This window comes from Macrobrachium nipponense, chromosome 44 (genome assembly GCF_015104395.2).
Source record: "Macrobrachium nipponense isolate FS-2020 chromosome 44, ASM1510439v2, whole genome shotgun sequence".
Lineage (NCBI taxonomy): Eukaryota > Metazoa > Arthropoda > Malacostraca > Decapoda > Palaemonidae > Macrobrachium > Macrobrachium nipponense.
In genome coordinates this window covers 33,299,829-33,311,031 of record NC_087221.1, presented here as the reverse complement: position 1 = coordinate 33,311,031, position 11,203 = coordinate 33,299,829, and the positions used below count along the sequence as shown (strand labels likewise).

The following is an 11,203-nucleotide window of genomic DNA, read 5'->3' as shown; positions in this document are numbered from 1 at the left end:
AATAATAATAATAATAATAATAATAATAATAATAATAATAATAATAATAATAATATTTTGGTCACTCAGTGCAAGGATCCAACCAGATTAAATTCTAAATTTTATGTCTGTCAGTAAGTCAGTATGTTGGAAGAATATCTCGAGAATAAGAGGACGGATTTTGACGAAATCTTATTAAAAAAAAACGTTCAATGGATATGCCTCGACGCATGATAATCATCTGGAAGATACCGAAGAAGTTTTGCGGTTATTTCAAAAGCGGTAGATCGTCGAATCTTCGTCTCTCGAACGCCTAATCACCTGGAGGATTCAAAAGGAATGTTTTCCCCAAATTTCAACTCAGTTTGTTCAGTTGACTCGAACACTCATTCGGCAGGAAACCGTTAAGTCATTTGTGCATCAACTCCACATTCTCTTATATGTGCCGTTTGTGTTCGAGCGCTATTAGCATAAGCAGGAATAGGAATATTTCCCTTCAAAATCCCTTGAACAAATTCCAGTTCAAATCTCTGTTAATAATTGCGAAGAATTTCTGTCGCATTTTCGGCACATGTAGATGAGACGGTGCGTGTGTCTTCTGTTTTGTTTTTCTTCAAATGAACTTTTCCTTTTTTTTTTTCAAGCATTATGATTGTTAGGACTTGATGCTGGATGGTGATGTGACTACGTTTTTTCTCTGTAGTAAGTCCCCCTTTTTTTATTGTCTTATGGGCTTATGTTATTTGCGCTTGAAGTTGTATTTTTCTTGATGTTGTATTTTTTCTTTGTAGATCATGTACTTGCAAGAACAGAAGCGATTACTGTCCACTTTGTTTATTTTGTATTGTCTCTTTGTAGACAAATTTTTACTAATAATTGTATACTTTTTGTCAATAAAATAATTAACTAACTAACTAAGTAGGTGTTTGACTTCGTACATTAACTTTATATATTTTTTCAAGTCTTCGATTCAGCACAGAATAAGGCAACGAACGCCCTCTGCGCTTCCTCCAAAGCCACCTGATTTTGCAAATGAGAAGCATCGTAGGGGCCGACGACGCCGATGGCTTATCAGCCGAGTCGTAAATTGTTAGTCCTGAAAGTGACAGATACTCGAGCGTCGATAATATTCCCATTGAGGTTGGTAATGGTACTTGTACGCGTGTAAAATGCCGATTAATGCTGATACTTACTCCGACGATATGGCAATGTTAATGGAACTTAGTTGTAAAGATAAGAGATGATAAGGATACGGCTACTAATGAATGCCCGACGACGCTATTGTGACTTCTGAAGGCGGGGATGCGAAAACGAATAAGTCCTCGGCATTATCTTGATAGGCGAGTGGGGATCACCTGGCTGCTTCCACCGTCGGCAATAAAGGCTAATTAATACTGCCAATGAAGGTAATTTACGACAATGATAGTCATTTCATTGAGAATAATAACTATGTCATGCCTGACTATCTTCAAAGTATGCGCTCATGAAAGCCATGAGGATACTGATGTTGGAGACTATTATTTCAGTGTTGACAATAATTCTGACATCAACAAATCATGTCGCTGATATTTTTTTAATAGACTGAATAAACGAAAAACATAAGATGACGAGTTCTCATTTTATCCGTTCCGGCAACAATTTCACAAACACTGCCTTGTGTTGCTGCCGAAGAAATGTTTTTGTCAGTGATTTATCAATTAGCTTCTGACGCCCGGCAATAACAACTCTAAATGAGAGAGAGAGAGAGAGAGAGAGAGAGAGAGAGAGAGAGAGAGAGAGAGAGAGAGAGAGACTAGACTGTGATTTGAAAAGGAAAGTCACCTTAGAAAGAAAATGATGCTTGAGGATTGCAAAAGTTATGAGTTAAGATATAAAAACAATACGAGATAAAAGCTGACAACAAGTCCACAATTATTTTGGTAACAAGAAACCTCCTAGATCGAGAACTCAGCATATATACTTTAGGAACTTCAGGTTTAGTGAAGTCCAGCAAACACGCAACAATTGACGACCTGATAAGTAGATAACCCGAGCCTGAGTATATTTATGTCATGTTAAACACGTAAAGAAAATCGTTCGAGGTACAGTATTCTCCGAGGGGAAGTGATCGAAAAGTCTTTTGAATGAAGTACAACTAATCTTTAATAATAAACGAAGGAAGGAAGACAACAGTCTACGATAGATTAAAACCAGTCAGCTCTGTAGCTGAGAATGAGTGCGGTTGGAGGACGGGGGAGGGGCGTTTAGCCAGGCTTGTCTTCTTAAAAAAAAAATATGTTGCTGACTAACATGACATTTCTGGGAGTGAATAAGTTCGATAGCAGATTAAGACCTTTATCGTTCTCTCTTTTACACACACACACACACATTATATATATGTATATATATTATATATATATATATATATATATATATATATATATATATATATATATATATATATATATATATATGCATACATTGCATATACGAGTATATAACGGGAGTTAAACCGGTCTGCTCTATTTACCAAACACCGGTGACAACAAAAATCCACTAAATTAATAAACCACAGGATTAAATAATCACCCTGACAGATATATAGTCAACTGGTGATGAGCTTTTGGCAGACATCGACGAAGATTCAAGTATCAAAAATAATATAATAATAACAAAAAAGGGGGTTGCACTCGCGTGAAGTGTATTCAGCAAGCAAATGTGACAATGATAATGACCACATTTTAAGAGCTATTATTAAACATATTTGGCAGTTTTACGAGATTGTCCTTGAAATACACGGTAGCCCAGGTCAGATTAGGTCTTTGCGTGTGACCGAGAGCATCTTTGCAAGGTAATGATCGCACTGATGGGAAGCAAAAGTACAGGGGATAAACTGTCCAATAAACTGAAGTCTTCCACTACATGAAGAAGGATTTTGGAAACAGGATGAGACTGCAGTAAGAGTGGTAAGGCAAGAAAAGCAACCGATTCGATCTCGGGTGTAGCACACACACACACACAAAGGAACCTTTTGTACTGGTATACAATCTCTAATGTGGAAATTTTCCGCTCAAGGGATTCATCCTCGGGCTAGAAGTCAAATTACATAAGATAACAAATGATGTTGATGATATCGGAAAACGATAAACACTATAAGAGTATATATGAACTATGCCTCTGTGACAATGGATGACGGCTACGTGAAGGGGCTTAAATTGATTGACCTCGAGCTGGTCTCGGCTTTCAAAGTCGCAGAAGCCAGAGAGGCACACGAGATCGAGACTGAATCCGCCGATTCCGAAACCAAGTCACCACTTTCCGAGGCCGAGGCCAAGGTCAGGGGCAGCCTGGCCTCGAGACCACCTCATACTCTGAGGAATAGTATACAGTGTCGATCAGTATTCAAGTACTCAAGTGCCCATGCGTCCCATTACAACACATCTACGGCCGCGTGAACTTCCGGGCATTTTATCAGTTCCCGATAACGACGAAGCAAAACCTTATCCTGAAAACGAGAAAGCAGTGTGAAAGCGCACAGCAGAAGCTGTCAGCTTCAAGCAGTCTAGGCGAAACTTTGCTGTTCTAATTTCCTAAGTCAGCTTTAATTTTTGTTTTTACTCGATCCTATTTCCAAATGATTTCTTGTTCAAAGAATGCTATCAGCTGTGTTCATTTTATATAAATTCAACAGTCTCAAGAGACAAATTTGAATAATGGTGAAAATGTACTCATTCGCTTGGTGTCTATTATACTCGAAATATTAACGCTGCGAAACTAATCCTTCATCACGTGGAGGATCTCTCATTAACAGAAAAAACCAACTAGTTCATAGCTTGTCTCTCAAACAAGTCAACTCCATATTGTTTATAAGGAACCTAACCCACCTAGTTTAGTCTCGTTCAAGGAAGCCGAATTCATATGATCTTTCAGAAAGCAAAGCCACTTGATTAACAGGATCTTTCAAAACATGTGCTGTAGCTTCGTTCCTAAAGTCTCCCTGGGAAGACAAAGCCACCTCGTTCAGAGATTATCAGTATGTCAGCATTATACGGTTTAGTGCCTTACAAAGTAATAACCATAACAAAATTTCAAGAGACTCTCAGGAACTCAACACCATCTGGTTTAGAGTCTTAAAGGAAGTCAAAACCATCTGGTTTTGAGTCTTAAAGGGAGTCAAACCATCTGGTTTTCAGTCTTAAAGGAAGCCAAAGCCATCTGGTTTAGATTTTTAAAGGAAGCCAAAACCATCTGGTCTAGAGTCTTGAAGGAAGTCAAAACCATCTGGTTTTGAATCTTAAAGGAAGCCAAAATCATCTGGTCTTGAGTCTTGAAGGAAGTCAAAACCATCTGGTTTTGAATCTTAAAGGAAGCCAAAATCATCTGGTCTAGAGTCTTGAAGGAAGTCATAACCATCTGGTTTTGAATCTTAAAGGAAGCTAAAACCATCTGGTCTAGAGTCTTGAAGTAAGTCAAAACCATCTGGTTTTGAATCTTAAATTAAGCCAAAACCATCAGGTCAAGTCTTAAAGGAAGTCAAAACCATCTGGTTTTGAGTCTTGAAGGAAGCCAAAACCATCTGATCTAGTCTTAAAAGAAGCCAAAACCATCTGATCTAGTCTTAAAGGCAGCCAAAACCATCTGATCTAGTCTTAAAGGAAGTCAAAACCATGTGGTTTTGAGTCTTAAAGGAAGCCAAAACCATCTGGTCTAGAGTCTTAAAGGAAGCCAAAACCATCTGATCTAGTCTTAAAGGAGGTCAAAACCATCTGGTTTTGAGTCTTAAAGGAAGCCAAAACCATCTGGTCTAGAGTCTTAATGGAAGCCAAAACCATCTGGTTTTGAGTCTTAAAGGAAGCCAAAACCATCTGGTTTTCAGTCTTAAAGGAAGCCAAAACCATCTGGTCTAGAGTCTTAAAGGAAGCCAAAACCATCTGGTCTAGAGTCTTAAAGGAAGCCAAAACCATCTGGTTTTCAGTCTTAAAGGAAGCCAAAACCATCTGGTCTAGAGTCTTAAAGGAAGTCAAAACCATCTGGTTTTGAGTCTTAAAGGAAGCCAAAACCATCTGGTCTAGAGTCTTAAAGGAAGCCAAAACCATCTGGTCTAGAGTCTTAAAGGAAGCCAAAACCATCTGGTTTTCAGTCTTAAAGGAAGCCAAAACCATCTGGTCTTGAGTCTTAAAATAAGTCAAAACCATCTAGTCTAGAGTTTTAAAGGAAGTCAAAACCATCTGGTTTTGAGTCTTAAAGGAAGCCAAAACCATCTGGTCTGGAGTCTTAAAAGAAGCCAAAACCATCTGGTCTAGTCTTAAAGGAAGTTAAAACCATCTGGTCTAGTCTTAAAGGAAGTTAAAACCATCTGGTCTAGTCTTAAAGGAAGCCAAAACCTTCTGGTCTACATTCTTAAAGGAATCAAAACCATCTAGTCTAGAGTCTTAAAGGAAGTCAAAACCATTTGGTTTTTAGTCTTAAAAGCCAAAACCATCTGGTCTAGTCTTATAGGAAGTCAAAACCATCTGGTCTTAAAGATCTGGTCTTAAAGAAAGTCATTAACAAAGGAAAGCCCAAAAACCCATCTGATCTTGGTTTCTTAGAGTCCTTAAGAAGCCAAGCCATCTGATTTAGGATCTTAAAAGGAGTCACCGTCTGGTTTGAGTCTTAAAGGAAACCAAAATAATCTGATTTTAAGTCTTAAAGGAAGCCAAAACAATCTGATTCTGAGTCTTAAAGGAAGCCAAAACCATCTGGTCTAGAGTCTTAAAGGAAGTCAAAACCATCTGGTTTTGAGTCTTAAAGGAAGTCAGAACCATCTGGTTTTGAGTCTTAAAGGAAGTCAGAACCATCTGGTTTAGAGTCTCAAAGGAAGTCAAAACCATCTGGTTTAGTCTTAAAGGAAGTCAAAACCATCTGGTTTAGTCCTAAAGGAAGTCAAAACCATCTGGTTTAGTCTTAAAGGAAGTCAAAACCATCTGGTTTTGAGTCTTAAAGAAAATCAAAACAATCTGGTTTTGAGTCTTAAAGGAAGTCAAAACCATCTGGATTAGATTTTAAAGGAAGCCAAAACCATCTGGTCTAGAGTCTTAAAGGAATTCAAAACCATCTGGTTTAGAGTCTTAAAGGAAGTCAAAACCATCTGGTTTAGAGTCTTAAATGAAGCCAAAACCATCTGGTTTAGATTTTAAAGGAAGCCAAAACCATCTGGTCTAGAATCTTAAAGGAAGCCAAAACCATATGGTTTTGAGTCTTAAAGGTAACTAAAACCATCTGGTTTTGAGTCTTAAAGGAAGTCAAAACCATCTGGTTTAGATTTTAAAGGAAGCCAAAACCATCTGGTCTAGAATCTTAAAGGAAGCCAAAACCATCTGGTTTTGAGTCTTAAAGGAAACCAAAACCATCTGGTTTTGAGACTTAAAGGAAGTCAAAACCATCTGGTTTTGAGTCTTCAAGGAAGTCAAAACCATCTGTTTTAGATTTTAAAGGAAGCCAAAACCATCTGCTCTAGAATCTTAAAGGAAGCCAAAACCATCTGGTTTAGAGTCTTAAAGGAAGTCAAAACCATCTGGTTTAGAGTCTTAAATGAAGCCAAAACCATCTGGTCTAGAGTCTTAAAGGAAGCCAAAACCCTCTGGTCTAGAGTCTTAAATGAAGCCAAAACCATCTGGTTTTTAGTCTTAAAGGAAACCAAAACCATCTGGTTTTGAGTCTTAAAGGAAACCAAAACCATCTGGTCTAGAGTCTTAAAGGAATCCAAAACCATCTGGTCTAGAGTCTTAAATGAAGCCAAAACCATCTGGTTTTTAGTCATAAAGGAAGCCAAAACCATCTGGTTTTGAGTCTTAAAGGAAGCAAAAACCACCTGATTTTGAGTCTTAAAGGATGTCAAAACCATCTGGTTTTGAGTCTGAAAGGAAGCCAAAACCATCTGGTTTTCAGTCTTAAAAGAAGCCAAAACCATCTGGACTAGGAAGTAAAAGGAAGTAAAACCGATTTGGTTTTGAGTCTTAAAGGAAGTCAAAACCATCTGGTGTAGAGTCTTAAAGGAAGTCAAAACCATCTGGTTTTGAGTCTTAAAGGAAGCCAAAACCATCAAGTCTAGAGTCTTAAAGGAAGCCAAAACCATATGGTCTAGTCTTAAAGGAAGCCAAAACCATCTAGTCTAGAGTCTTAAAGGAAGCCAAAACCATCTGGTCTAGAGTCTTAAAGGAAGCCAAAACCATCTAGTCTAGAGTCGTAAAGGAAGCCAAAACTATCTGGTCTAGAGTCTTAAAGGAAGCCAAAACCATCTAGTCTAGAGTCTTAAAGGAAGCCAAAACCATCTGGTCTAGGCTTAAAGGAAGCCAAAACCATCTGGTCTAGAGTCTTAAAGGAAGCCAAAACCATCTGGTCTAGTCTTAAAGGAAGCCAAAACCATCTGGTCTAGAGTCTTAAAGGAAGCCAAAACCATCTAGTCTAGAGTCTTAAAGGAAGTCAAAACCATCTGGTTTTGAGTCTTAAAGGAAGCAAAAACCACCTGATTTTGAGTCTTAAAGGATGTCAAAGCCATCTGGTTTTGAGTCTGAAAGGAAGCCAAAACCATCTGGTTTTCAGTCTTAAAAGAAGCCAAAACCATCTGGACTAGAGTCTTAAAGGAAGTAAAACCGAATTGGTTTTGAGTCTTAAAGGAAGTCAAAACCATCTGGTGTAGAGTCTTAAAGGAAGTCAAAACCATTTGGTTTTGAGTCTTAAAGGAAGCCAAAACCATATGGTCTAGAGTCTTAAAGGAAGCCAAAACCATCTAGTCTATAGTCTTAGAGGAAGCCAAAACCATATGGTCTAGTCTTAAAGGAAGCCAAAACCATCTAGTCTAGAGTCTTAAAGGAAGCCAAAACCATCTGATCTAGAGTCTTAAAGGAAGCCAAAACCATCTAGTCTAGAGTCTTAAAGGAAGCCAAAACCATCTGGTCTAGGCTTAAAGGAAGCCAAAACCATCTGGTCTAGAGTCTTAAAGGAAGCCAAAACCATCTGGTCTAGTCTTAAAGGAAGCCAAAACCATCTGGTCTAGAGTCTTAAAGGAAGCCAAAACCATCTAGTCTGGAGTCTTATAGGAAGTCAAAACCTTCTGGTTTAGAGTCTTAGAGGAAGTCAAAACTATCTGGTCTATGCTTAAAAGAAGCCAAAACCATCTGGACTAGAGTCTTAAAGGAAGTAAAACCGATTTGGTTTTGAGTCTTAAAGGAAGTCAAATCCATCTGGTATAGAGTCTCAAAGAAAGCCAAAACCATCTGGTTTTGAGTCTTTAATGAAGCCAAAACCATCTGGTTTTGAGTCTTAAAAGAAGTCAAAACATCTAGTTTTGAGTCTTAAAGGAAGTCAAAACCATCTGTTTTCAGTCTTAAAGTAAGTCAAAACAATCTGGTTTTGAGTCTTAATAGAAGTCAAAACTATTTGGTTTGGGTCTTAAAAAAGTCAAAACCATCTGGCTTTGAGTCTTAAAGGAAGCCAAAACCATCTGGTTTAGTCTTAAAAGAAGCAAAAAACCATGAGGTTTTGAGTCTTAAAGGAAGCCAAAACCATCTGGTTTTGAGTCTTAAAGGAAGCCAAAACCATCTGGTTTAGTCTTAAAGGAAGGCAAAACCATCTGGTTTTGAGTCTTAAAGGAAGCCAAAACCATCTGGTTTAGTCTTAAATGAAGCCAAAACCATCAAGTTTTGAGTTTTAAAGAAAGCCAAAACCATTTGGTTTTGAGTCTTAAAGGAAGCCAAAACCATCTGGTCTAGAGTCTTAAAGGAAGCCAAACCACTGGTCTAGAGTCTTAAGGAAGCCAAAACCATCTGGTTTTGAGTCTTAAAGGAAGCCAAAACAATCTGGTTTTGAGTCTTAAAGGAAGCCAAAACCATGTGATTTTGAGTCTTAAAGGAAGCCAAAACCATGTGGTTTTGAGTCTTAAATGAAGCCAAAACCATCTGATTTTGAGTCTTAAAGGAAGCCAAAACCATCTGGTTTAGTCTTAAAGGAAGCAAAAACCATCTGTTCTAGAGTCTTAAATGAAGCCAACCATCTGGTTTTGAGTCTTAAAGGAAGCCTAAACCATCTAGTTTAGTCTTAGTGGAAGCAAAAACCATCTGGTCTAGAGTCTTAAATGAAGCCAACCATCTGGTCTAGAGTCTTAATGAAAGCCAAAACCACCTGGTTGTGAGTCTTAAAGGAAGCCAAAACAATCTGGTTTTGAGTCTTAAAGGAAGCAAAAACCACCTGATTTTGAGTCTTAAAGGATGTCAAAACCATCTGGTTTTGAGTCTGAAAGGAAGCCAAAACCATCTGGTTTTCAGTCTTAAAAGAAGCCAAAACCATCTGGACTAGACTCTTAAAGGAAGTAAAACCGATTTGGTTTTGAGTCTTAAAGGAAGTCAAAACCATCTGGTGTAGAGTCTTAAAGGAAGTCAAAAACCCATCTCGGTTTTGAGTCTTACAAAGAAGCCAAAAAACCATACAAGTCTAGAGTCCTTAAAGGAAGCCAAAAACCATATGGTCTAGTCCTTAAAGGAAGTCCAAAACCATCTAGTCTAGTAGTCTTAAAGGAAGCCAAAACCATCTGGTCTAGAGGTCTTAAAGGAAGCCAAAACCATCTTAGTCTAGAGTCGTAAAGGAAGCCAAAACCTAACTGGTCTAGAGTCTTACAGGAAGCCAAAACCATCTACTGTTAGAGTCTTAAAGGAAGCCAAACCATTCTGGGTCTAGGCTTAAAGGAGGAAGCCAAAAACCATCTGGTCTAGAGTCTTAAAGGAAGCCAAAACCATCTGGTCTAGTCTTAAAGGAAGCCAAAACCATCTGGTCTAGAGTCTTAAAGGAAGCCAAAACCATCTAGTCTAGAGTCTTAAAGGAAGTCAAAACCATCTGGTTTTGAGTCTTAAAGGAAGCAAAAACCACCTGATTTTGAGTCTTAAAGGATGTCAAAGCCATCTGGTTTTGAGTCTGAAAGTAAGCCAAAGCCATCTGGTTTTCAGTCTTAAAAGAAGCCAAAACCATCTGGACTAGAGTCTAAGGAAGTAAAAACCGAATTGGTTTTGAGTCTTAAAAGGAAGTCAAAACCATCTGGTGTAGAGTCTTAAAGGAAGTCAAAACCATCTGGTTTTGAGTCTTAAAGGAAGCCAAAACCATATGGTCTAGAGTCTTAAAGGAAGCCAAAACCATCTAGTCTATAGTCTTAGAGGAAGCCAAAACCATATGGTCTAGTCTTAAAGGAAGCCAAAACCATCTAGTCTAGAGTCTTAAAGGAAGCCAAAACCATCTGATCTAGAGTCTTAAAGGAAGCCAAAACCATCTAGTCTAGAGTCTTAAAGGAAGCCAAAACCATCTGGTCTAGGCTTAAAGGAAGCCAAAACCATCTGGTCTAGAGTCTTAAAAGGAAGCCAAAACCATCTGGTCTAGTCTTAAAGGAAGCCAAAACCATCTGGTCCTAGAGTCTTAAAGGAAGCCAAAAACTCAGTCTAGTCTGGAGTCTTATAGGAAGTCAAAACCCCTTCTGGTTTAGAGTCTTAGAGGAAGTCAAAAAACTATCTGGTCTATGCTTCTTAAAAGAAGCCAAAACCATCTGGACTAGAGTCTTAAAGGAAGTAAAAAAACCGATTTGGTTTTGAGTCTTAAAGGAAGTCAAATCCATCTTGGTTATAGGAGTCTCAAAGAAAAGCCAAAACCATCTGGTTTTGAGTCTTTAATGAAGCCAAAACCATCTGGTTTTGAGTCTTAAAAGAAGTCAAAACATCTAGTTTTGAGTCTTAAAGGAAGTCAAAACTATCTGGTTTTCAGTCTTAAAGTAAGTCAAAACAATTCTTGGTTTGAGTCTTAATAGAAGTCAAAACTATTTGGTTTGGGTCTTAAAAAAGTCAAAACCATCTGGCTTTGAGTCTTAAAGGAAGCCAAAACCATCTGGTTTAGTCTTAAAAGAAGCAAAAAACCATGAGGTTTTGAGTCTTAAAGGAAGCCAAACCACCACTGGTTTTGAGTCTTAAAGGAAGCCAAAAAAACCATATGGTTTAGTCTAAAGGAAGGCAAAACCATCTGGTTTTGAGTCTTAAAGGAAGCCAAAACCATCTGGTTTAGTCTTAAATGAAGCCAAAACCATCAAGTTTTGAGTTTTAAAGAAAGCCAAAACCATTTGGTTTTGAGTCTTAAAGGAAGCCAAAACCATCTGGTCTAGAGTCTTAAAGGAAGCCAAAACCATCTGGTCTAGAGTCTTAAAGGAAGCCAAAACCATCTGGTTTTGAGTCTT

The 11,203-nt window shown here is 38.1% G+C and overlaps 1 protein-coding gene across 12 annotated transcripts in view; it reads right to left on the bottom strand.

The window, feature by feature from the left end:
* Positions 1–11,203, bottom strand: part of LOC135204157 (uncharacterized) — a 740,069-nt gene that overhangs the window by 218,707 nt on the left and 510,159 nt on the right. The gene's annotated exons all lie outside the window — the stretch shown is intronic.